The following is a 26185-nucleotide window of genomic DNA, read 5'->3' as shown; positions in this document are numbered from 1 at the left end:
CCACAAATACTGAATTAGCAAATATGGAATCATTGCTCCTAGAGGAAATACAGGATGGGACTCCTGCATGCCTCTATGCACAACATTTTCGTCAACTGATCAATCCATAATCTTGTTTTATGTGTGTTTCTGTTTAAAGACACTTTACTTAATATATATATTTACACATAATTAATTGTGGTGTTTTCTAAGAAAACTATATATATATTTTTTATATATTTTTTTAATGTTTATTTATTTTTGAGAGAGACAGATGGGGGGGAGGGGGAGGGGCAGAGACAGAATCCCAAGGGGATTCTCTCTCCCTCTGTCAGCCTCCCCTCCCCTGCTCACACACTCTCTCTCAAAATAAATAACAAACTTAAGATTTTTTAAATGTTTATTTATTTTTAAGAAAGAGAGAGAGTGCGAGCAGGGGAGGGGAAGAGAGAGAGGGAGACACAATCCAAAGCAGACTCCAGGTTCTGAGCTGTCAGCACAGAGCCCAATGTAGGGCTTGAACTCATGAACTACGAGATCATGACCTGAGCCAAAGTCAGACTCTCAACTGACTGAGCCACCTAGATGCCCCTAAGTAAATAAACTTCAAAAAAAAATGTCTCCAAATATTGCCCAAGGTCCTCTAAGAGGCATTGGTTGAGAATTAGTTTAACCTAATCACACCTGGCAAAATTCCCTAGTGAGAAGGACTGGTAGATAATTCCAGGAGCATAATGTCAGACTTGTATAGTATTTGAATTTGTAAATGTAGGTGTTTATGCCTAAGTTAACCTTCAATAACATAGATAAAAAGATAGAAAGATAGATAGACATGTGTATATAGTTGTGTAGTGTGTATTTGAAATTTCTTAATCAAATTAAAAGAAACTCTTTAGAGGAGAGATCTGAACTGGCAGACAAGTTATAAGTCCAGGCTCACGCTTTGAGGTCTTACTTGGTCACTGAATAATGAGAATTGCACATTTAGTGCCTTTGCACATACTAGTCGTATTTATTTAACTCACCATTTACAAAATGGTACCTGAGCAGGGATCAGCTGTTGGGGTCTACAGGTAGACATTTCGTGTCCAGGGGTTCCTGGTTTCTGCAGACAATACAGCTGTCTTGATTCTCATCAGGAACATTGTGATTTTCTACATTTTAAATGGGTAGAAGAGGCCAGTAGTTTAAGGCCCCCCTTGAAGCTCTCAATTAACTTATGCTGCATCTTTGGAAAACCCAGTTATAGCTAATAAATGTATCGGGTTACTGCTTTAGGGTTACATACTTCCTGTCTAGATTCTTTTTTTTATATATTCAGATAAAAGGTTGTATGGCAGAGAGATTTATGGGTTTGCACTGACTGTCCCTTCCTTATCTCTTTTTACTGAATTGGAGTTAATAGTTGGCATGCCAACCACAGCAGCATCCACTGTGGAAAGAACTTGACTTTTCCAGCATTCTGATACTGCTTTTTCTCACATTAGGCTTGAATTGAGCTGCGTATTTTCCAGCAACCAAACCAGTGTCTTTGGGGTCTTTGTCCCATGATGACAGGAACTCATTTCCTCATGGCTATTTAATTGCCATTGTGTTACCTCAATTTCCTTGAGATGATTATTCTTGGGAAGGCCAAAGATGCAACAATTTGGAGAAACCACAAATTGAAGTAAGTGCCTGGTGGGAAGGAAAAGCATGGCATGAAAACCAGCACATGGTGTCAAGTGTATGGCAGGGGCTCAGTAATTGCTAGTGTTCTTACTCTCCCTCCGCTGCCATTCGGACCCCTCTCAAACTGAATTGCTTCTGCTATGCCCTTCAGAACTTTGCTCTGAACTCACAGACTCGTCATGCCTTTGGTCACTTATCATGTAATTGATACAACTAGGAGACAGTAGTCACCCGAAGCATCTTACTGATTGGTATTTGTCTCTGAATTCTAGATCCTTGATCAGTCTTTACTTCAGCTTCTGGTCATAACCCTGTTGCCAGAACTCCTTGATGGGGACAATACACTGTCCCATCAGGAGGGAACAGGCTGAACTGTATTAAGCAATATATACCAGCTTGCAGAAAAGTTCACATCTAGCCCAAGCGATAGATTCCTCTGGCAAACTATGTAAAATTCAATATTAACATTAAATTATTTCAAAAATGTGCTTTAATTGTGCCTGTGTGCACAATATTTCTTATTGCAAGCCTTCTATCATCTGAGAAAGACAACCTTTCTTTGTCTTACCTCTAACAAGCGTTATTCTATTCCTCAGAATTGTTACACACACACACACACACACACACACACACACACACACAGATTTAATTGTGGGGGGCAAGAACTGTAAAAATGATTGTTTGTTTTTTGATTCACAGACTTGAAAAGAGATTGGTCTGCTTATCCCCTTTTCTGCCTTCATTCCTTCTTTGTTGTATCTATCACCTGGAATTGTTTCTTCTTATTGTAGTTGGCTTCGTATGTTGTTAAGGAGAATCTTCTATCCCTGTTAAGGGACTGACTTCATGCTACTGTTCATGAACAGCTACTGTTCAGGGTGGCCTAAGGGGAAGAAGTTCAGCTGCAAATAGGTATCCTCAGAACACCTGCCCTTGTGACTTTTGACCTAAGACTGACATTTTAGTTCTGTTTGTTTTTTCCACCCATGGCACCTTTCTTCATAGTGCACATTTATCCCCCATTAGACCTATTGTTAAATGTCAGTTCAGGTAGACTATTTCCTCCTCCTCCTTTTTTTTTATTTGAGAGAGAGAGATATGAAGAAACTCTTAAGCAGGCTCCATGCTCAGCCCAGAGCTTGATGCAGGACCTGATACTATGATGCTGGGACCATGACCTGACCTGAAATCAAGAGTTGGGCACTCAACTGACTGAGCCACCCAGGCTCTCCCCGGCTTTTTTTTTTTTATGTTGAGTAAGACTGGAAAGTGGGTATTCTTGTCTTGTTCTTAATTTTGGAGGAAAAGCTCTCAGCTTTTCTACTGAATATGATGCTAGCTTGGAGTTTGTCATATATGGCCTTGATTATGTTGAGGTATGTTCATTCTGTACCCATTTTATTGAGAGCTTTTGTCATGAAACGGTGTCATATTTTGTCAAATGCTTTCTTTGCATCAACTGAGAGGATCATAGGACTTTCATCTGTTATTCTATTAATGTGGTGTATGGTATTTTTGATTTGCATATGTTTGAAACAACTTTGTATTCCAGGGATGAATCCCACATGATCAGAGTGTATGATCCTTTCAATGTGCAGTTCAATTCAGAATTTTGTTGAGGATTTTGTATATATATTTATCAAGGATATCGTCAGGAGGAAGCACATGGGCTCTGCCCCTTAATGGTCATTGACACTTCTCTGGGCTTCTGTTTCCCCCTCTGTTAAGTAGGGTAATAGCCTCTAGCTTAATGATGAGGTTGTTGAGGTGTCTGGGTGGTTCATTTGGTCAGGCGTCTGACTCTTGACTTCGGCTTAGGTCATGATCTAGTAGTTGTGGGATTGAGCCTCACATTGGATTCTGTGCTGAGCATGGAGTGTGCTTAAGATTCTCTCCCTCCCTTTCCCTCTGCTCTTCCCCTGCTTGCTCTCTCTCTCTCTCAAAAAAATTAATGATGAGGTTGCTGAAAACATTAAAAGAGCTAATGTATGCAAAGCGTCTGGTAAATATGATGTACTCCAAAGATACTATTGTCATTCTAAAAACCTTATTATATACTTGTGGATAGCTTCAGCAAATTACTTAATCTCTGAAATATTCAGTTTTCTCACCATGAAATGGTCATGATAACAAATGGTTAACAGTTAGCTATACATACTAGTTATTTTCACTATATTAAATTTGTAGATTATAAAAATGCTGTCTTTCTCTGTTATATATTTTGATGCTCTCTGTCCATTGAAAATGGTGTCTGACAAATAGCATACACAATAATAAATATATGTTTTTATGGTTAATTTTCTTTCCATTATCTCTTCTGTGATACTCTCTTCCCCTTTCATTAATATTGAGTAGCTACTATATGCCAGTCTATATCTATAGATATATATCTGTATCTATAAATTGTTAGAAGCTCAATGTACACAATTTGTAATGTTCTCTACAGCTCTGAGCGTATGTGCATATTACTCCCATTTTATTTATTTATTTAAATTTTTAAATGTTTATTTATTTTTGAAAGAGAGAGAGAGAGAGACAGAGTGTGAGTGGGGGAAGGAACAGAGAGAGAGGAGACACAGAATCTGAAACAGGCTCCAGGCTCTGTGCTGACAGCTCAGCAGGGCTCGAACCCATGAACCGTGAGATTGTGAACTCAGCTGAAGTCGGACACTTAACCGACTGAGCCATCCAGGTGCCCTGTTTTTTTTTTTTTTTTTTTTAATGTTTATTTTTGAGAGAGAGAGAGAGTGAGTGAGTGCGGTAAGAAGCAGAGAGAGAGGAAGACACACTCCCATTTTAGAGAGTAAAACATTTTGGCTTACCTAAACACAGAGCACCTTACAATATATTCAGAGATAAAGGATGCCATCCTTGTCCTCCCAGAGCTCACTGTCCTGTTGAACATAACCTGAGACACTCTTGTTTGAACCCAAGGTGGTGGCATTTGGGGCATCGAATGGCACTTTTTCTCTCTGCACAGACACTCTGAGGCTCAGCCTTCGTGCAGCCTGAGCCACGCCCGCTCTCAGTGGTTGAGAGCTTCCTGTGCAGCCCCAGGGCTGTCCTTTAGGGCAAGAGGAGCACTGCAATGAAGGTAATGGAGTTAGCTAATTTACGGCAGTCTTCTTGGCTAAAATAAGCTATTTAATTTCCTGCTCTTGGAACTGGATCTACTTAGGGGAGATAATGACCCTGCACAGCCTATCAGGGTATACTCAGAGTTATCTGAACGCCTGAGATGAGGCTGTAGCAAATTTTCAACCAGACACTGGCTAGGTTGCAGGACCTTGAGAAATTCAGTCTTGGTGGAACTTGGCATTCTTCCTGAGATCTTCTTCTTCTTTATTAGTATTATTATTATTATTTTACTTTTTATTTTTAAGTCATTCTTATTTTTCATAATTTGGCTGTAGGATAAAACCCTTACCTAATTCATGAGTATGTAAGACATCTCTAGCTGAAAAATATCTGTAATCTACCCTTCCCAATGTAATCACAAATGGAAAGAGAAACTGTAAAATTGTCTTAGAGGAAAATTTCATTCCAGAAGGCCCAATTTTTTAGGAATGGTGGTCGGCACCCAAGTCATCCCCTGGCAGCTACTACTTCTCTAAGGACCTGATACTCTTATTTTTTTTTTTAAAGCTGAAGTCCACGTGCCATGGGGTTTGTACTTGTTCATGGAACAGCTCAAGCCCATCACTAGGTATGACAGGGGCAAATATTCACCCAAGTGTGTGTTCCCTGTCTTTCCACCACCCCATTGACTAAGGCAAATGCTGTATTCACTTGCTCAGCTCACTGGTTGCTTTAGGGCCAGAAGAGGCAAAACTGAGGGATGGTTACTGGTGATTTGGGTCTGCCATGGTCCAGATATACTTTCAAAAGAAAAGAAGAAATAGACATTGAAGGAAAGGGAGAGTGGAAGTCAAGAGAAGGGCCATGAGAGCCCAAATCTGGTGGTGAGTTTTCAGTAAACAATTCAGATTGAGGCATAAAGAGAGAGGGGCTGTGGGGTAGCCACTGGACGTGAGCGATAACTGGCGTGCTGAAATGGCCAAAGAAGGTTTTCGGTGTGGTAGTGGGTTTAAAGTTTTATTTGCTTTGACTTTCTTTACAAAATTCCAGTGAAGCTTGGGATCAATTTAAATTATTTGTGGTTTCTGGACTATGTTTATTCAAATGAAAAATTGTGCAGAGTCTAGTTCACTTGGTGCTTTAGCTATCTATTGCTGTGTGACAAATTACTCTAAAACTTAGCTTAAAGTAACACACATTTGTCATGCCACAGTGTCTGTGAGTCAGGAATTTGGGCATGGCTTACCTGGGTCTTTGGGCTCAGAGTCTCTCATGAGGTTGCAGCTAGGGCGTCTCCACCTTGGCTGACAGTCACCCTCAATTTCTCCCACAGGGGCCTCTCCATAGGGCAGCACAACATGGCAGCTGGCTTTACCTAAGTGAGTGGTGGAGGGTGGAGAATGGTCGAGCGAGCCAGCAAGAAGGAAGGTACGGTCTTTTATAACCAAATCTCAGAAATGAAGTTATTTTACTTTTGCTGTATTCTACTTGTTATAAGCAAGTACCAAATTTAGTCTACCCTTGAGGGGTGAGAATTACCCAAGGGTATGAGCACCAGGAGACAGGCATCATTGGGGATCATCCTAGAAGGTGGTCTACTATGCATGGCACTTCCCACGAGGTTTGGGTTCGACAGATTTTTCCTGATTAGTTGATGACGAACTGATTCTCACCAGGATATGAGCCTCCTTGAAAAAAGCCTAGCTTTAGTTCTTCTGAACAGTTTTAAATTGCTGGTGTCCTCTCTTTACTGTTGTCAAGATGCGGTCCCTGTCACTGCGATTGGTTCCTATCATTTTCTCAAACTGAGAAAGGGAACTAACATTTATGAGGACAGACTACAGCCTACTACAACCTTGAGGTAAACTTTAGAGCGCAAATATATTGCAGCATGCAGTGGTACTACAGAATGCAGAGGCTCTGCAGCGTGCATGTGTACAACCAGGTGTGAGTATACTGCAATGTGTGGGTGTACTATAGTGTGCAGGTGTACTATCGTGTATTCCTGCCACCTCCCTCGCAACAGCGGGTATGTCCCTTACCAGATCCTAGGAATTTTCTGAACCCCAGGTACAAACTCCAACACTTCTGTTATTCCCAGACAGTGGGCTTTCTGCTCTGGTGTGGGGCTGAAACTGCAAGCAAAGAGAAAATGAGGAAAACAAATTGCTTGCCACCTGTCAGTACGTATGAATGAAAAGACCAGGAGCTTTGGAATTAGACAGACCTGAGGCCTTCAAATGCAGGCTCTGCTCTTTCCATGTGTGATCTCAGGCAAGTTGCCCGGGCTCTCTGATGCTGTTTCCTTGTCTAGTGGAATTATTGTGCAGATTAGATGGTTATAGTGTATATAAAAGGCAGGGCTCAGCACAGAGGAGGCCTGAACACACACTTTCTTTCTCTCCTTTGTCGTTCCAATTCTCATTCAGTTAATGTGTGTTTGTTGTTTTTGTCAGACTCTTCTGGGCAAAACCAGTGTCCCAGACACATCAGCGTATTTGCCGGTGGAAGGTATTCTCGGTGCATGTCACGACTTACATTACATCGTAGATTTATTTAACATTACATTGTAGATTTATTTATTTTGTGCAAAGTGGAGCCCTTCCAGCTGCTTCACAGCAATTGCCACCCAGGACAATCTGTCCACACGTTTCTGCAGGGAACCCAGAAAAGCAGAGATGCCTTCTGTTGGTGGGGATTTCTAAAGGCTCTTGGGGACACAGGTGCATCCTTGGATAAGCATTTGCTTTCAATCAGACAATCTGATAGATCACTTCTCTTCTGCAGGGGGAAGGAGTGGCCAGGAGAGTCAGTCATATCCCTCAGGTGGAACACAAAGCCAGAGGGAAGGAGGTTACCTTCCCAGCCCAATACCAGGGGTTTGCCATTGTTGAACTCAGCTGTTATAATGCGTCATTTCCTGGTTCTTCACCCCTCTCTTCCTTCACCATGCTCTTCAGTAGTCACATAGGGAAGGTAATAATGGCTCTAGGAGGAAGGAGGAAGTGCTTGTAGATCCCGATTATGTGACAAGAACCCAGAGTCAAACCTCTCATTAGTGTCCCCACTGATTTACTGGCATGAGTAAGATTCTTGCCCCATCCTGCCTATGTTGTCTTCTGCTCCACCGTATGGAGACAACGTTGTCTTAGAATATTCATATTTTACCCTCTCCGCAGCGGACATGTAGGATCTATGTGATTTCAACCTCCTCTGTTCTTTTGCTGCTGGGCACAGAGAAGGGACCCAAGAGTCAAGCTACTCAGCATGTGACAGACGCTCAGCGCTGACAGAGAGAAGGTAGACATGGCCAAGGCAAGGTGAAGTCTTGCTTGTGGCTGGCAGGTGTCTTCCATTTCTCCCGACAAGGTTTTCCCTACCCCTTCATAGGGTGTGGGTTGTTAAGTGTTGGGGAGGAGCTGAGGACCCATGAAATGTTGTCATGGGAGAAGAGTGTTTTCTTATGAAACACTTCAAAAAAAATTTAAGCCTTGTTCGAAATGCCTGGGAGCTTGGGCTTTACATATCTTGCCTCAGCTTCCCTGGGGTCCAGCCAGAAATCAGGCATCAATAAAATTTTGTTATGATTTTGTGAGTGTTGTCATAGTCTAACTTACTCGAGAAAGCCCAAAGGGTCATGCTGACTCAGTAGTGCTAGCAAATCCCCCATCTTTGATTCCTAGCTTCTCGTGATCTGTGTGGCCTTCTGCCCTGTGCATTTGTGATCTGGCCGCTGTCCTGGTGTTTTACTACTTCTCTGTTCTTTCCCTGTTGCCTTCATCAGTTCTTGTTCTACCTAAGGCTTTAGCGTTTTTGTTGCTTAGCAGACAATGGCAACCACTTTCCCTTTTCGTTCATGTTCTGCCTGGGCCAAAAACCTCATTCCCTGTCACAGTTTTAACCAATGTCATATGGTGAAGTTGTATTCCAACTCTCTGTCTTCCAACAGAATTTTCTCTGGAGCTCTAGACTCCATGTCCATCAAAATCTTTCCTTGAATGTCCCAAAAGCTCCTCAAACTCAACCTGCCAAAAGATAAATTAATTCCCTACCCCATCCTACCAAATGTCTCTCTTGTCTTTCCTAGGTACTTGGAGACATCGACATTCTCTAGCTTCTAAAGCCGTGTCTTCCCACATGCATCCTTGGTTCTTCTTCTTCTCATCCCCACATCCACTCAGTTGGGACATTCTAAAGGTTTTACCTCCTAAGTATCTCATTTGTTCCCTCCCATCTGACCTTTCAGTTATAGCCCTGGTGTGGACCCTCGTCTCTTCTTACCTGGGCCATTTAAAGTTCCTTGACATCAGCTCAATGTTTGTGGCTTCTTATGTTTTCCCTATAGGATCTTTCACATATAAAATAATATGGTTTGAACATTTTCCTCTGAAAAAATCTTTATAAATGCTTTCTCACATGAAAAGAGCAAAGAATATTTAAAACAATGACTCATGACCTTGTTTGAAATAAAAAACATTTGAGTAGATCTTTTAAAGGTGAACCTCCAAAAAAATTTACCAAAAGGAAAGAATGGCAAAATTTGCTGTCATAGATTAGGTTCCATAGAACCCAGTTATCAGTGATGTATCTGCTCCAAGATCTTCAGAGTGAGGTTTGGATCAAGCTGTGGAGGGAAACACAGAACTTCGAGTCCTGCCTGGCGCATTTGGACTCTGGCAAATCCTTGCTGAATGAATGAATCTCTCTGGGTCTTAGTTTCCTCCAGAGTGAAGGGAGGGGTAAGACCAGAGTGCATCTGAGCCTCCTTTCTTCTCCCATGTCTTATGATTCTGGTTTAATTACAGACACAGAGAAACTCAAAAGGAATGGTATAACTGTCGTTGGAGAGATGGCTGTACCCATGAATGGACATTCTCTAACAGGGTTTCTATCTCGAAAAAAAGCTTTATCATTATTATTTTTGTTTACAAAAGTAATGCACACTCAATAGATACCCTTAGTTTGGTATATAATCTTTCAGACGATTTCCTATACGTATACCTACCCAATTAATATCTGGTATTTTCTTGCTACAGATTATTCCATTTTTTCAATCTACCAGTATATCATGAACATCTTGCAGAAGCCATTTTCTTTATGGAAAAAAAGGCAGTGGAATTCTTTGGTGGTTGATTTCAGTGGCTCCCCATTAAAAATAGAAATAAGAGGTGCCTGGGTGGCTCAGTTGGTTAAGAGTCCGACTCTTGATTTTGATTCAGGTCATGAACTCATGGTTTGTGAGTTCAAGCTCCGCATCGGGCTCTGTGCTGACAGTGTGGAGACTGCTTGGGATTCTCTCTCCCTCCCTCCTTCTCTGCCCCTCCTTTGTGCTCTCTCTTTCTCTCTCTCTCTCTCTCAAAATAAATAAATAAACTTTTAAAAAGTTAACAAAATAGAAATGATACTCTCCTCATTCTATCACACTCTTGACCAGAAAATGGTCTAGTCCTCTGAAGGAGGAGTAGTTTCTAACCTGGAATTTTGTTTAAAATACACATTCCCATCTCACATACTCCATACAATTCCTGGTAATCCCTTGGAAGTCCTGTTCACTTTTAGACCCTGGAATGCCTTCATTGGCATCTTTTGACTGCGAAGCAAATTGAACAAAATGGGCTTTTGGCACCTGTTAGAAATGCCGTGAGCGGGCGCCAGGAAGCCTGTGTCTCTGGGACGCACAAGTGTTTCCTCCCCTCCCCCTACCCAAGGCGCTGGAGCTCTTCCAGCTAAGTAGCCTGAATCCCTCCTCCTCTCTGCACCCCCAAGTCTCACTCTGGGGGCTGCTTGATATGCAGCCAGCATCTACTCAACATAATGTGCCTTTACCTGCCAATGTGCTTTGAGGGATATTGTGAGCATTAAATTTGCCATTTACATTTTCATGTCTGACATAATTGAGGAATGAATGCTCTTATGAAAATTAAACTTGTGGTTCTCCTGGGCTGCTGTAACCCTGTTAAAATGTAATGTGATTTTTGATGCTTCTTCTTGAGGTTTTTATTAAATAGAATATCAGGATGACTAATTCCCTGGGCCTAAATGCAGGCTGGGAAGCAGCATTATTGATAGGGCCGTGTCCAAATGGTCCTCCGTGCTCAGCCTCTAATGGCCTAATAATGCATTATACTTGAATCAGAAATACTTTGAGTTGTAGTGCTTATTGCCATTATTGAAAACACCTGGATGCTCCATTCATCAAGGTTACATCCAAAGGGGTCCATTTGTTTATTAGGCTGTCAGTAAACATCTTTATTTGGTCTGAGTTCAGCCACATTTGGCCACCCTGCAAAGAGCTCAAATCCAGCTGGGGCTCTCTTGTGGTTTCTCCTGATCAGTTTTCTCATTAAGGAAAAAGCAAGCTAATGAAAAGTTGGGAGTGGCTTTATAAAAACACATTTTACCTCGTAATCTGCTGCGATGGTAGCAGAGATCAGGGAGGCGGGTTCCTGTGGAGGCCCCTGGCGGCTCCTTCTTTCAGCAGTTGCCAGCATGGCTGCTCGGCCTCTCACAGCCCATGCCAACACTCGCTCCCACTCCCAGTGGGGCGCCCTCAGGCCCCTCCTCCAGGCTGTCTGCAGCTCTGCATCCCTCTGGGCATGGAGGCAAGGGTTCCTGCACTCCAGAAAGGGAAAATCTCCTGTCCGCCACCCCCCACAGAATGAAATCAGATTCCTCCCTTGCTGCTTAGAGAATGACATTGCCCTTTCACAGACATTTCCTGACTCATGCACGCCATCTCTCTCAGGAGGCCTTGGAGGCAATATTGGGATTAAACTGGAAATGCTCAGGATGCCTGTTTTTTAAAAGCCATGCTTCAAAAAAAATGATGAAATGCAACAAACATTCCACAGCATGAAACATAAATATACAGCTTAATGAACTTTCGTGAAGTGACACTCGATGCTTGTATAACCGCACCCAGGGCAACATGTAAAACTCCAGCAAGTACCCAGGAGGCCTCATCTGTGCCCCACCCAGATCTCTTCTGCTGCTGTGGTAGCGGCCTGGCAGCCTTATCTCCACCATGACATTTGAGTCTGTCGCCACCAGATCCACCCAACTTTCCCTTCCACAGATGTCCTAGAACAGGCTCCTGGCCTTTGCCTTCCAGTCCTGATTAGAATCCACTAAGGAGCAAATGAAGGAAGGGGTCTGATGATGCCAATAGCATGGTGGACCCAGAGAAATCTATCCCGTAACAAAAGCCTGAGACTGAAACCCAAAGCTTCTGCCTAAGATTTGTCTTGCCCTCCTGGGGGGCTGGTCTCCCGGCATCCGTTCAAGCACTAGGTTTGTGAATCTAATCATAACGCACACACTTCCACACCTCTAACATTGTATTATGTGTCTCCTGGAATGAAGCAGGGAAAGCTGAATTTACATCAGTTAAAAATTACATACTCAGGGCACTCCGTAACTGCCATCCCCCAAAGTGGAACAAAATCTGCCAAAGATAGATTGTGTTCTAGTCCTTAAAAAGTGTGTGCCCCTTAGCCTTCACTGCCCCTCTGGGGATGGTTTTAAGATCTTTCTGGGCTTTCCTTGCCGCGGGAGGCGATCCGCTCGGGCTGTGAACCCCGAAGTTGGGGTGGTGGGAGGGGTGGGACTCAGATTGCCTGGCCTCTAGGCCTGCTGGACAGAAAGGGCCTTTTCCCAGAAGGAGGGTCAGGTGGCTTATGTTGTGTGATGGGGGCAAGTGACCTCTGTTAGCAGTGTTTGTTGTTCAGGTCTCTGGGGCCAGGAGGGGAGTGGGGTAGGAAAAGTCCCCTTCTGCAGGCAGGGATTACTTGAGCATCAGTTCCCACTAGAAGCCCTCAGAAACTCTCCTGTTTTCACAATCCCGTTCCTGGGGAATCCATGGGCCAGGGTGAGGCAAAGGCCTTCTTACCTATGGCTTTGAATCCCCTTCTTGCTTTGCAGGCTATGAATGTACTTTCACCCTAGCCCTCCAGGACCACCGGACTTCACCAGTCTTGTTCGCTACAAAGACCCTATCTCACTCAAAATAATATCTGGCCCTTTTCTGCCCCTTTTCTACTCCTGTGTTTAAGGAATCCGGTTTTGTTTCTAGGGAATCTGTTTCTAAGTTTTGAAAGGCAAACATGAGCGGATGGGTTAAAGGTAGGAGGCGGTGCAGGGGAAGTGCTCATACCTGGGTTTGCCTCTGACCTGCCCCTCACTAGTCTTATGATCTAGAGCAACTGTCACACACTCCCTGGACCTCAGTTTCCTCATCTCTACGATGGAGTGGGGGTGGTAATAGTGTCTGCCCCACAGGCTGATGAGGAATAAAGGAGACAATGTGTGTAGTGTGCTTGGCATGGAATCTGGTATACAGTAGGTGCTAAACTGATGCCAGGTCCCTCTCTGGTTTGATGACTCCAAAGGAAGGATTAACTTAAAAAATGTTTTCTGGAAAAAAAAATAAAAAAATGTTTTCTGGAACCACATTGACTCAGTAGAGACAGCGGTTCTGAGATGAGGAATTTTTGGGTGTGCCCCCAAATCAGAGAGATTCTGGGTGTCCTTCAAGGCTGTCCAGTTGGCGGTCCCTGTAGGGAGGCAGCTAGCCCTTTTTAGCAGGGCAAGCTCCCTTGGGCCCTTCTCCCTTGCTCAGGAGACTGCAAATTCTCAGTAAAAAGAATTCTAGCCTGCAGTTCTGGATTCTTGTACCTTGTTTCTCTGGTGTTGGAAGGAAGTTGAAACCCTGGAGGGGAGACATTGCCTAATACTAGACTTCCAATCCCCAGTGCCTAATGAGCTGGGACTTTATGCAAATTGGCCAGTAAGTTTTAGAAAGGAAGGCAGGGGGCAGGGGCATCAACCAGGACTGTGTGGGCTGAGGTTAGCCCTCCTGGCGCTCTGCTGTGGGATCTCAGTCCTGCGGCTTCCCTCCCCACTGGGGGCTGGTGCCGGGGAAGCCCACGTTTGTCTTTCCTTTGATCACTGGTTCTGGATTTTGCTCCTGTTTAATTCCCTATATTTCATCCTGTGGCCCAGGCGATCAGCCACCGCATAGTGACCCCTGCTCCCAGCGTCCTTTCCATAGACAACCCATGACTAAGAAAGAACATCGGGGCCTGCTCCGAGCAATGACTACCAAAGAAGAGTTTGACAACACAAATTTTTTAAAAAGGGGCGCCTGGGTGGCCCAGTCGGTTAAGCGTCCAACTTCTGATTTGGGCTCAGGTCGTGATCTCACAGTTGGTGAGTTTGAACCCCACATCAGGCTCTGTACCGACAGTGAGGGGCCTGCTTGGGATTCTCTCTCTCTCTCCCTCTCTCTGTCCCTCCCCTGCTCATGCTCTCTCTCTCTCTCTCTCAAAATAAAACAAACAAACAAAAAGCCTAGAAATCTAAGGGAGGTGCTTAAAGACACAGACTATTTCCGCAAAGTGTGGACTTTTAGGGTCTCAAGCAAAAGAATTGAAAGAAGTCTGACTGTGCAGCTGAGTGTGACCTGAAGGCTTGTTAAGATAACAGGTTGTGGCTCCACCCTCAGCCTTTCTGTTTCTGATTTAGTAGATGGGGGGGGGGGTGTTGAAGTCCAAGACTTTGCATTTCTAACATGCTCCTTGCTGTTGCTGGTGCAGGTCCTGGTGGTGGTGGTCCTGGGGCCGTGCTTTGAAAACCGTTAACATAAAGGCTGAGAGGCCAGGGAAATGGGCACCCGGAAAGCCTGAAGGAAAACAACAAAATAAAATGGAATTTCTTAAATTCTCCAGGATGCGTCTATCTCAGGCCACATTTAAAAACAAACAAACAAACAAACAAACAAAAATAAAAAAAACCAGAATACAACAAATACTTTGTAAAAGAAAATACATGTTGATGATATAGAGAGCTGACAGGGTTGATTGGCAATAAATCCTTCCCTCCAAAAATGCATTTATTTAGGAAATAACTGAGAGGGAGATCCTATGAAACGGATTGATTGTCAGGAACTGTAATCACTCATCCTGTTTCTGGCTTTCGATGGCAAGCGTGGGGATTCCGGGGGAGAGGAAGCCATTTCTGCCTAATGGCCCTGGCTCCAGTGAAGATGGGGAGGATGCCGCTTCCTGCCTCTCTCCCTCATCCTGGCCTTGTCAGTCTCAGCTTCTTGAGGTTAGAGCTGCCAAGGACAGCCTTTCTTCAAGAAACCTGAAGCCCGTTGGTGTGTCTTCTTGGGGGAACCTCTCTGGCCGTGACTGGGAGCCGCGTGAGGGAGATGCCCAGCCCGGCACGGCGCGGTCCCACCCGGCTGCTGTGCACCAGACTCACCTGGGAAGACGGACAAGTGTGTGCATGTGTGAGCTCTAGCTCTACTCAGAGCCTCCGAGGGCGGAGGTGGGTTCTTTGCTTTTGTTTTTCAGTTCTGCAGGGATTGCGATGGGCTTCAGGGCTGAGAATCCCGGCTGGAAGCCCTGGCTCTGCCATCTTCCTCGATTCGTCCTGCCGCCTCCTAACTTCCTGCTCTGTTTTCCTGCAGGTCCCTCTGGTACTTCTTCAGAGTCTGACGCAGGGGGTCAGCTGGTGGTTTGTTGGCAGAGCCTCTCCTTGACCAAACTTCAGCCAGGCTCCTTTGAGCCCTCTTCCCAGCTAGGACTTGGCTTTTGGGCTTCTGTGTCCATCTTGCATTATCCAGTTTTAGCAAGAATCCTGCGAAGGTGGTTTAGCCAGAGTGTCACCCTCGATAGCTGATCTGGTTCCTTATCTTCCATTGTCCTGCAGATGGTGTCTGATCACCCTGGTAGGTGGGTTTAGCCAGAGCGCCCCTTTCCTCTTAGGAATTTTCCATCCACTCACCCCCACCTGGCTCTTTGGCTGTACATCCTCACTTTCCCTTGTCGGGTTTGCAGTTGAGTCCTATCTCCTGTAGTGCCAGACCCCGTTGCCGGGGTCCCTACACCCAGCTCAGTGGTCTCTAAAGTCCGCCTTTCCGTTTTAGTGTTATGACTAGTCTCTTTGACACTGGTTAGCTGGAGAGGCCTCTCTGGCCCGACAGTTCACCCTGTTGACGCAGCACTTGCCACCCTGTGGTCCCAGAAACATGAGTGTCCCCTGAGATGTTAAGGGAAGTTCTCTGAAAGAGACGAAGAGATGCAGGAGGGGCCAGAGGGGAAAGAGAGAGGGAGAGAGTGTTCTGTGGTTAACTAATTTTGGAGAACACTGGGAAAAAGAAATCCAAAGTTCCTTTCTTGCAGGATTTTTATCAGAGTCTTTTTTAAACTAATATGAATTCCCACTTTATTTTGCAGGGAACACCATTAACATCTCAGAGAATAGATTTGTGTCATGGCTTTGGAATCATTGCCATCCACCTTCCCAGCCCAGTTTTGCCACTGCCCAGGTGTCTTGGGAAAGTCCTTCTCTGTTCCATCAAGTGTAAAGTGGAGACAGTGATAATCCCACTTTATGGCATTGTTGGGAGCATTACATGAGGTAATGCATGCTAAGTGCTTAGCTTAGTGACTCTGGAAGCAGGAGGTGCTCAATGTAAATCATTGTTACCTAGCAGAAGTATCAGCAGTGTCTGTGAAGGACCAGAACAGGAAGAGGGTAAAGTTCAGATATGGCAGAGTAATGGACCGGGCTTACTCCTGGGCACGAGCGAGAACTGGCGTGGGAACAAACCCATGGACTCAAGCTTTTGCAGTTTGATTTGTCATTTACCCAAGATCTACACGGAGAAGAAATGAGGAGACCACAAACCATAGGATGGGGATAACCAGCCCTTAGGTTTTTTATTTTTTGTTATTTTTTAATGTTTATTTATTTATTTTGAGAGAAAGAGAGAGAGAGGGTGAAGAGAGAGGCAGAGAGAGAGGAGAGAGGGAAAATCCCAAGCGTGCTCCACGCTGTTAGTGCAGAGGCTGATATGGGGCTTGATCCCACAAACCATGAGATCATGACCTGAACCAAAACCAAGAGTCAGATGCTTAGCTGACAGAGCCACCCAGGCACCTCCCTCTCCTAGGTTTTTTTTTTTTTGATCAAAATAAAATTCATGTAATATAAAATTAATCATCTTAAAGTGTACAGTTCCGTGGCATTCAGTATATTTCCAATGTTGTACAACCATACCGCTAGATAGTTTCCAAAACTTCTTTATCACCTCAAAGAGAAACCCCATACCCATTAAGCAAATCACTTCCCCTTCACTCATGTACCCAGCCCCTGTGGCCACTGATCTATCTTTATAGATTTACCAATTCTATTTCATACACATGGAATCACATATGTGCCTTAAGTTTTCAGAGTTCATCCATGATGTAGCATGTGTCAGTACCTCATTCCTTTTCATGCCTGAATAATATTCCATTGCATGGCCATACCACACTTGGTATATACTGCATCATCAGTTGATGGACGTCTGGGTTATTTCTGCTTTTTGGTGATTGTGAGTAGTGCTGAATGAACTTCTAAGTACAAGCCTTTGTTTGAATACCTGTTTTTAATTCTTTTGGATATATACCTAGGAGTAGAATTGCAGAGTCATATGGTGATATGATGTTTAGCTTTTTGAGGAACTGCCAGACTGTTTTCCACAGTGGCGGCATCATTTTGCATCCCTACCTGTCATGTACAAGGTTTCAATTTTTCCACATCCTCACCAACATTACTGTCCATATATTTATTTATTTATTATTTTTTACATGTATTTATTTTTGATAGAGACAGAGCACAAGTGGGGGAGGGGCAGAGAGAGAAAGAGACACAGAATCTGAAGCAGGCAACAGGCTCCGAGCCCTCAGCACAGAGCCTGATGTGGGGCTTGAACCCACGAACTGTGAGATCATGACCTGAGCTGAAGTCAGACACTTAGCCGACTGAGCCACCCAGGCACCCCTACTATCCATATATTTGATTATGACCATCCTAGTGGGTATGAAGTGGTATCTCATTGTGGTTTTTATTTGCATTTCCCTAGTGACTAATGATGTTGAGCACATTCCTCAGCTCTTAACATGTCAACCTGGGGGATTTTCTTCCTTCTGGGGACTGCTTTGGAATCCACAAGAAAAGGAGGGCCTTGTAAAAACATTCTGTTTGAAAAGGAATTTAGATATACCTTTTAAAGAATACCGTGAGACACAATAAAAATGGCAAAATAGATATGGGAAAGAGATTTGGGTGCACATTCAAAATGAATAGAGTCATAGTATTCACTTTAGAAGGACAAAGAGGATGATGTACTGAGGTTCTCTTTTGAGTTTTGATTTGTAACTTTTAGAATACTGGACACAAGTTCCATTAGTTCTGGACTTGTTGACCTCTTCAGAATTTCCTGAGGACCCTGGGAAATCCTTTGGAGGTGAGGGGCCACTTTGTGGAGGTTAGATCCTACTTTGGCAAGTGATGACAAGATTTTCAAGCTCCTTACATGCTGGACCTGAAACCAGAAGTTGCCTGGGAATTTGGTAAGACTTTTAGTTTCCATATATATTTTAAATAACTTCCTAGGACAGTGTTAAAAATGTTGTCCAAGGGGCGCCTGGGTGGCTCAGTTGGTTAAGCGGCCGACTTCGGCTCAGGTCATGATCCCGCGGTCCGTGAGTTCGAGCCCCACGTCGGGCTCTGTGCTGACAGCTCAGAGCCTGGAGCCTGTTTCAGATTCTGTGTCTCCCTCTCTCTGACCCTCCCCCGTTCATGCTTTGTCTCTCTCTGTCTCAAAAATAAATAAACGTAAAAAAATATTTTGAAAAAAAAAAATGTTGTCCAAGTGGATGGTTGAGGCTTGTGTATTCAGTCAGTCAGATATTCCCAGGAGGGCTGGAATGGGCTCCTTCTCTCTGCCTCTCTTTCTTTCCATTGCCACATTCAGAAATGTTCTGAGGAATAGATTTTTGGAGATAGATAGACAAGTGTTTGGAATAAGGCATATTTAATAGCTCTCACAGCTTTTATTTATCTAAATTTTTTAATTGTTTATTTATTTTTGAGAGAGAAAGGTGGGGGGGAGAGAATGGGCAGGAGAGGGGCAGAGAGAGAAGGGGACAGAGGATCTGAAGTGGGCTCTTCACTGACCATGACCTGAGCTGAAGTCAGACGCCTCACCAGCTGAACCACTCACAGCTTTAAAATTGGATCTGATAAACCAGTAGGTCAGACTCCAAGAGTAGAAGACTTTTGTAGAATATGGTTCGGAAATGTTCAGAAACAGCCTAAGAAAAAAAGTAATTAAGATATAACTTTTACTTTTTTTTGAGGAGGTAATACATCCATACAGTGCAAACTTCAAAAGCTGTAAGTAAAAGCCTGAAATGTCTCCTTGCCTACTTGTCAGTCTCCTCAGGTCTTGCTTTTCTAAGCAAGTTACCACTACTGTTCATGTCTGGTTTATCCTTCCACTGTTGTTTTTAAGTGCACGTACAAGCCAGTACAGACAGTATTTCCCTCCCCTTTTATGGTGGTTGATGATTATTACTCCCTGTTCTGCACTTCCCTTTCTCACTCAACAATATAATTTCTTTAAAGCTGGAACCCAGTTTCTGTCTTACTGATCCTTGGTATTGTTAAAACATCACCTCTAACTCCGTACTTTCTGGCTCTTTCTGGCTCACTTCTTGTCAGATCTGATTAGATTGTCATTACTTTTATCTAATCATGTGGCTGAGGACTTGCTGTCACGAGGAGCAGAAGTGTCACAGTGAGCTTTTGCTTGCTGTTTGCTGGGCTTGCAATATTATCATTATCATCTGCAATCTGCCATTTCTTGGCAGGACTCTTTTAAAGCCACTTGTCTATTTCCTGAGGGCCGGTTTAGTTACATCTGAACACCAGAGTCATAAATTGATGTAACTGGGCACATGTCAAGTGCGGCACAGCATGAGACACTGAAAGCAAGCAAGCAAGAAGGTGAAGCCTCTGTCCTGGGAACCCCTCCTCCTTTGGGAACCATCAGGTCTCATGTGACTTGTGCCTGGCTCACCAGGGGATCCAGCGAGGTGCCAGTGTCAGCTACTTTATTAAATGTTGCTAACACTAAACATCTTTCTTGTTTTTTGATGAAGAATAAATATAAATAGAAGCTCTAATATTTTCTCCCCACATCTCAATGGATCTTCTTCTGCACATCCTGGCATGCACATAATCTACTTTGGAGACCACTACTCAAGACAAAGGGTACCCCACCCCCTACCCTGCAAATAATCTGGAATGGGTTCATTGGCTTGAATCTTATATATATGTATATTTTAGGCTATATATATATATATATATATATATATATATACACACACACACACAGATATATACACACACATATATATAGCCTAAAATATATATATATATATATATATATATATACACACACACACACGTAACCTAAATATATATATATACACAAATATATATACACACACACATGTACAGCTTTTATATATGCAACTTAAAAAATTACAGCATTAGTACATATTCATTGAGCAAAAAAATAGAAAATATAAAATTAGTCCTTGTTCTGTAATCTAGTGGTAACTGCAATTTATTTTTTAGTTTATATTCTCCTAGACTTTGTCTTAAAGATATGTGTGTGTGTGTGTGTGTGTGTGTGTGTGTGTTTAATTTTTTTTTAATGTTTATTTTTGAGAGAGACAGTGTGAGCAGGGAAGGGGAAGAGAGAAAGGGAGGCACAGAATCTGAAGCAGGCTCCAGGCTCTGAGCTGTCAGCACAGAGCCTGATGTGGGGCTTGAACCTACGAACCACAAAATCATAACCTGAGCTGAAGTCAGACACCCAACCGTCTGAGACACCCAGGCACCCCGCGCGTGTGTGTGTGTTTTTTTTTAACAAAAAAATGGGGTCATGCAGGGCACACTACTTGTAGCTAAACTTCTGGTACATCCCTATTTAGTTCCTTAAGACAAACTCCTTGAAATGAAGTTGCTAAGCAAAGGGCGTGCACTTTGTAAGGGTGTTTGGTGTGCTTTTCCAGTTACTGTACAGAAAAGCTGTACTGCTGTTCACCCACAGAAAATGGAAGTGCCTTTCCCCATGGATCCTCAGAAATACTGTCATCTTTAAAAAACAAAACAAGACCGGGGTGCCTGGGTGGCTCAGTCGGTTAAGCGGCCGACTTCACCTCAGGTCACAATCTCATGGCCCGGTCCGTGAGTTCGAGCCCCGTGTCGGGCTCTGGGCTGATGGCTCCGAGCCTGGAGCCTGCTTCCGATTCTGTGTCTCCCTCTCTCTCTGCCCCTCCCCCGTTCATGCTCTGTCTCTGTCTCAAAAATAAGTAAACGTTAAAAAAAATTAAAAAAAAACCAACAAAACAAAACAAGACCAATCCAAATGTTGTAAATGTAATGGCCCAGTGTATTTTATTGTTACTGGTATCTCAGTGTTTCCTAGAGAATTTAGCAGTCTTTTTACATGTTTATAGCCCCGTTTATATTTTTCTGTGGATTACTCTTTCATGTTCCCTGCTTATTTTTCTGTTGGAGTATTCTTCCTTGAAGAATGTGGATTGATCAATTTGATTACCGATTAATTTGAATCCATTAATTGATTAATATCCCTGGTTAGCTTAGGTTGTGCAGACAGAGATGATGTCCTTTCCTCCCATTTTGGCTGCATGAACCTGACTGTGAGTGTGGAGAACAGAGCTAACTAACCTCTGCTCCTTTGGTCAGTCTGCTTGCATCTGGCTTGTTCTCAAGGTTCCCGAGATAAACCATGATGTACCAGAATGAAGGTTGCATAGGGTGGTAGGAATCAGGAATTGGGAAATGTAAACCATGTGTTAAGACATCTTTGGTAGAAAATCAAATTCTTAAAGCATGTCTTCTTTTCTTAAATCCTTAGTGTTCAATATAGAAAATAAGCCTGCTTATTAGATGCTATTATTTCCTTGTGATGGATGCTGCAGTTATCACTGTGCAATTTTCTGCCATATGTCAACACAGCTTTGGAGTTGCACAGCCTTTTGCTCGCATGGCTCTGGACAGACAGGTCTGGGTTGGAGTCTAAGTTCTGCCATTTACCAAATGTGGGACCTGAAATAAGTTACCCTATCTCTTTAAGCCTCAGTTTCTTCCTCTGGAAAATAGAGATGACCATCATAGAACTCATAGCAGTATTGCAGGGGTTGAGTGAAAAAAATGAATACTAAGTGCTTAGTAAAGGGCCAGGCACATAATTAACCCTGTATTACTATTTCTAGTATCTATTATTATTATTATTATTATCAGTAGCAGCCTGAGAGTTCCTCTAGAAAGTACATCCTGAACTCCAAACAATTAATTCACAAACCCTCTTTGGAAGTACAGTCTATTTGTTGGCTAGATGTTCTCTTTATTCCCCAAATTGTATTGAATTCTTTCAAGATCTAAAAACCCAGGTATGGAAAACAATCAACTCACCAGCCCTTTGCACACAGAGTTCTTAAAATTATCTGTTGAAAGATAGGTAGGATGTGAATGCTAACAATGTAAAAATAGTCATTCTCTAACTAAGTATGTGTTGAATGAATGGATGGTGCTGTCAGAGTCTTGTCTTGAATTCTTCCCTCGATTGGTTGAAGGTCAGAGGAGCCTCTGAGACACTCAGTTAACTAGTAGGTAGGCTTCTTTCTACCATGTCATTTGGCAAATCTGTTCTCTATGTCCTAAAAATTGGATACAGTCTTACCATTTCCTTCCCATGCTTCATTTAAGCAGCCTACCTGTTCTCATTACCTTTCACCAAGCTGTTGATGGCCCTGGTACCTGGGAAAGGAAGCCTGTGGGACTTTTGCACCTAATGTGGATAATACATGCACCAAGAACGTTGAGAGCCACCTCCAAGAAGGGTGGCAATAGAAACAGTTGCCATGTGAGTTTCTGGCTGAAAGATATCAGACTTTAAAGCTGAAAAATATTGATAGAGTCCCTGTAGCTGAGAATTATTGAATACTGAATTATTTGTCAGATTTTCCACTGCGAAGCACAAGGGACCAGTGCTGTGCTGAAGATACCAGAGCCATCTTGACTTCACCGACAAAGCCAAGAGGAGAGTTGTACCATGGGTTAGGTGACATTCAAAGCATTTCCATGGAACTCTAGTCACGTGTTTGGCTCCCAGAAAAGAAGGTTCTGGGAGTTGTTTGAGGAAGAGATGCCCATCCCAACCCCTTGTGTGGATGGTCAGTACACATTAGCTCATGAAAGACTAAGAAAGTGCACCACAAGGGACCCTGTGCAACTCGGTTCAATCCATGCCTTCCCAACTTTGATGACAGAGTCCAGTTTTTGTGCTTATTGGCATCCTAAGGGATACTGTGCCCCAGCACGCCTCTGGCAAATAATGTCTTGGGTATTTCAGTCCCTTCACATAATACCTGCTCATGAGGAGATGCTCAGGAAGGGGGATCTGATTGATGCCGACTGAATGTGTCCTTCAGATGATTTTTGATGGCAATGCTGTACTTGACTGTGTCTGCATAGAAGAAGGAAACTTGGTATCAGATTACCAGGCCAGGTTTCAACATGCAGGCATTTACTGAATCCCTACTCTGGGTCAGCCATGAGTTATACAGAGTGGGTGGGGATGGAACAAAGAGGGTGAAGAGATGGCAGAAGAGTGGTATATGGTGAGGGGGAAGGTGATATAACAGATGAATAGGTGTATGGAGTGGTGGTTGAGTATGGGCTTTACCACCAGAAGTCCCTGAATCCCAGCTCCTCTGCTTAACAACTATGAGGCAACTTGCTTACCCTATTCAAGCCTCACTATCCTGATCTGCGTAGTGAGGCTAGTATGCTCCAAGATGAAGAGATTAAAGCTTATTTCCACAATGGCCAGCTCAAGTAGATGCCTAATAAATGGTAGTTGCCACCATTATTATCATGGGGTGCCATAGTACCTGTGAGGTAGAGGATGAGCAAAATCCAACATGGAGCTTTCAGTCTTGCCAGGGAGAGAGACAATGGTCAAATTAGAATATGTGCCACAAAGGTACCCAAAAAAACTCTGATAGGGAGATCTGGACAAAGAGGTCAGAGAGGGCTTCCTCAAGAGGAGATATGTGACTAGGAGGAGAGAGAAGGGAAGAGCATTCCAGACAGAGGGTGTGGAGTGTGTGATGACCCTGGAAAGGCAAGAGCCAAGGGTTGAGAGAAGGTGGGGTAAAGCTGGCGAGCAGAAAGCAAGGGAGGTGTGGTATGTGGGAAATGCTGAGAGGTGAGCAAGGGCCAGACCAGGCAGGACCTTGTCGATGTTTTTATCCCAAAAGCAATGAAAAGCCAAGCAATGGTTTAAATGGAGGGTTCGGTTTTGATTGAATGTTATGGGGAGACGCTATGGGTGAACAGGGGCCCTGGTGGGATGTGAGTCAGGTAGACAGTGAGCAGCCCAGGAGGCAAGCCTGGGGAGAGAGTTCCTCAGTCTCTCCAGCCTGAACAGCAGATCATGGTGGCAAAGCCTTGTTTCTTTTTTTCTTTTTTTTTTTTTTTAACGTTTATTTATTTTTGAGACAGAGAGAGATAGAGCATGAACGGGGGAGGGTCACAGAGAGAGGGAGACACAGAATCTGAAACAGGCTCCAGGCTCTGAGCTGTCAGCACAGAGCCCGACGCGGGGCTCAAACCCACGGACTGTGAGATCATGACCTGAGCCGAAGTCAGACGCTTAACCGACCGAGCCACGCAGGCACCCCGCAAAGCCTTGTTTCTTTGCCTGGGTTCAAGCTGTTCCTTCCCACAGAGGGAAGTGGTGTGCTGACCAAGCGGGAATTACAATTTACTTTCCTAAGAAAGGATGACTGTCAGGCCACTGCTTCCGAGACAAGTCCCCAGAACCTGTTTTTTGAAACTCCTTGTTATAGGAGAGAGCCACAGGGCACGGAGCAGGGAGCTTCACCTCTAGGCTGCACTCAGCCATGAGCTGGGCCACTAGCGATCCGTCCTTAGTGAGTTCTAAAGGACCAAAGCTGATGGGTGGTTTACTTGCTTTATAAATGGGCACATGTGCACCCTTACACACCTGTTTCCCTGTCATCTGCCCAGAATACGAAGTGAAGGGGGTGGGAGTAGGACTTCCAGGAATTGTACACCATTTGCAGACATTTAGGTTTCCTGAGTCTGCAGAAGCAATCCGACCGCTGAAGCATTAGTTGTGCTCATTGCAGTTAGCGTCTGTAAGTTGTGATGTATGGAGTTTTATATTCTTTTAAATTCTACTTACTTTCACACTGTAACCCATGGATAAGTTTTTGGTGAGGGAGAAGGTGAGCATGGCTGGTGACCAAGGGAGGGAGCAGACCGGTCTGCTAGGGAATGTGGCTGTCTTTTGTGTTGTGGCCCCCACACAGCTGACAGCCAAGTGGCTCCAGCTGGCCCTTAGGACTGGGGACTAGGATACGGAGTTCTTGGTGCACTTCTGACCTGCCCTCAGACAAATCTCCTTTGAGCTCCAGGGCTCCAGGGCTCCTTGGTAAAAGTTGGGGACTACAGATGCAAGTTTTGGTAAAGTGGCCATTAAGATGCTTCCAACACTAGATGGCCTCAGTGTCTAGCTGATCTGCATTTGGACACTCCTCACGGGGCAACAAGTGCTGGGGCTGGATCCCTTAGTGGGAAAACATTGACAATGTGTGCCTCCTGTCTGCTGCGACATGTTTCCATACGTCCCCCATAGGTTCCTACGTCCCCTACTCCTCCATATGCTTCCTGTACACCCCTCCCCCCACTGCTGCCTGATGAGCCACAGCACCCCCATGCCCCTCCCCACTTCTCATCACTCCTCCATGCTCCCCGACACAACCCCTGGTCCTGACCTATCCTCATGTGGCCCCCCACGTCCCCCCCACTCCTTCGCATGCTTCTGATGTGCCCCCACCCCTGCGGCCTGGGCAGTGTCAGGGCAGCGTCAGGGCAGCGTCACAACTCATCTCTGAAAGTACATCTGTCCTTGGGCAGTGGGTGCCCGTGTTCTGCTGCTCTGTCACTGGCTCAGAGTCAGTCAGGGCAATCTTGGAAACAGCCCTGCAATCCCAGACCTCCTGTTCCTTTGGGTTCCAGTTGTGTTTGTGAGTTTTGCCTGTTTTCTGGTGTGGCTCAGCCCTCCAATTCAGAAGGTGGGTGGCCTGAGGGCACGACCTCAGGCTTCCGAGTGTCTATTTGATCCAGTGCCCTTAGCACATCCTGCAGTTCTCAACTGTTGCGTGCTCTTCATCCGGGTGACTTTGTGACCTTAGGCAGGCTGTTTAGCCTCCCTGAGCCTTATTTGGGGTATTAGTACATCTACTTAGCCCTGAGGATTTACTGAGGTAACATATTTGAAAAGGCTCTTCTCAGTGCTTGGGCTAGAGCCGTGGTCAATAAATGTTATGCATTCACTCACTCACCCACTCACCCATTCAATTCATGCCAGATTTTGAGCTATTCCCACTCTCCCTTGGGGGTGTGGAGGGAAGGTGCTATCCCACTAGACTTGCCTTTAGTGCCCTGTGAAGTTCTGATACCTCACTGGAGACATGATCTCTGTTTCTTTCTCCAT

General features: G+C 44.3%; 1 long non-coding RNA gene across 1 annotated transcript in view; it reads left to right on the top strand.

Moving 5' to 3' along the window:
- Positions 1-9842, top strand: part of LOC122236453 — a 39562-nt gene extending 29720 nt beyond the window's left edge. The window contains exons 3-5 of the long non-coding RNA XR_006214522.1: positions 1467-1648; positions 6062-6156; positions 9765-9842. This is a non-coding gene — a long non-coding RNA (uncharacterized LOC122236453). The remainder of the gene's footprint in view (positions 1-1466; positions 1649-6061; positions 6157-9764) is intronic.
- Positions 9843-26185: the final 16343 nt, after the last annotated feature.

Source organism: Panthera tigris, chromosome A2 (genome assembly GCF_018350195.1).
Source record: "Panthera tigris isolate Pti1 chromosome A2, P.tigris_Pti1_mat1.1, whole genome shotgun sequence".
Lineage (NCBI taxonomy): Eukaryota > Metazoa > Chordata > Mammalia > Carnivora > Felidae > Panthera > Panthera tigris.
The sequence above is the reverse complement of the archived record's forward strand: the minus strand, read 5'-3'. Positions and strand labels throughout refer to the sequence as shown.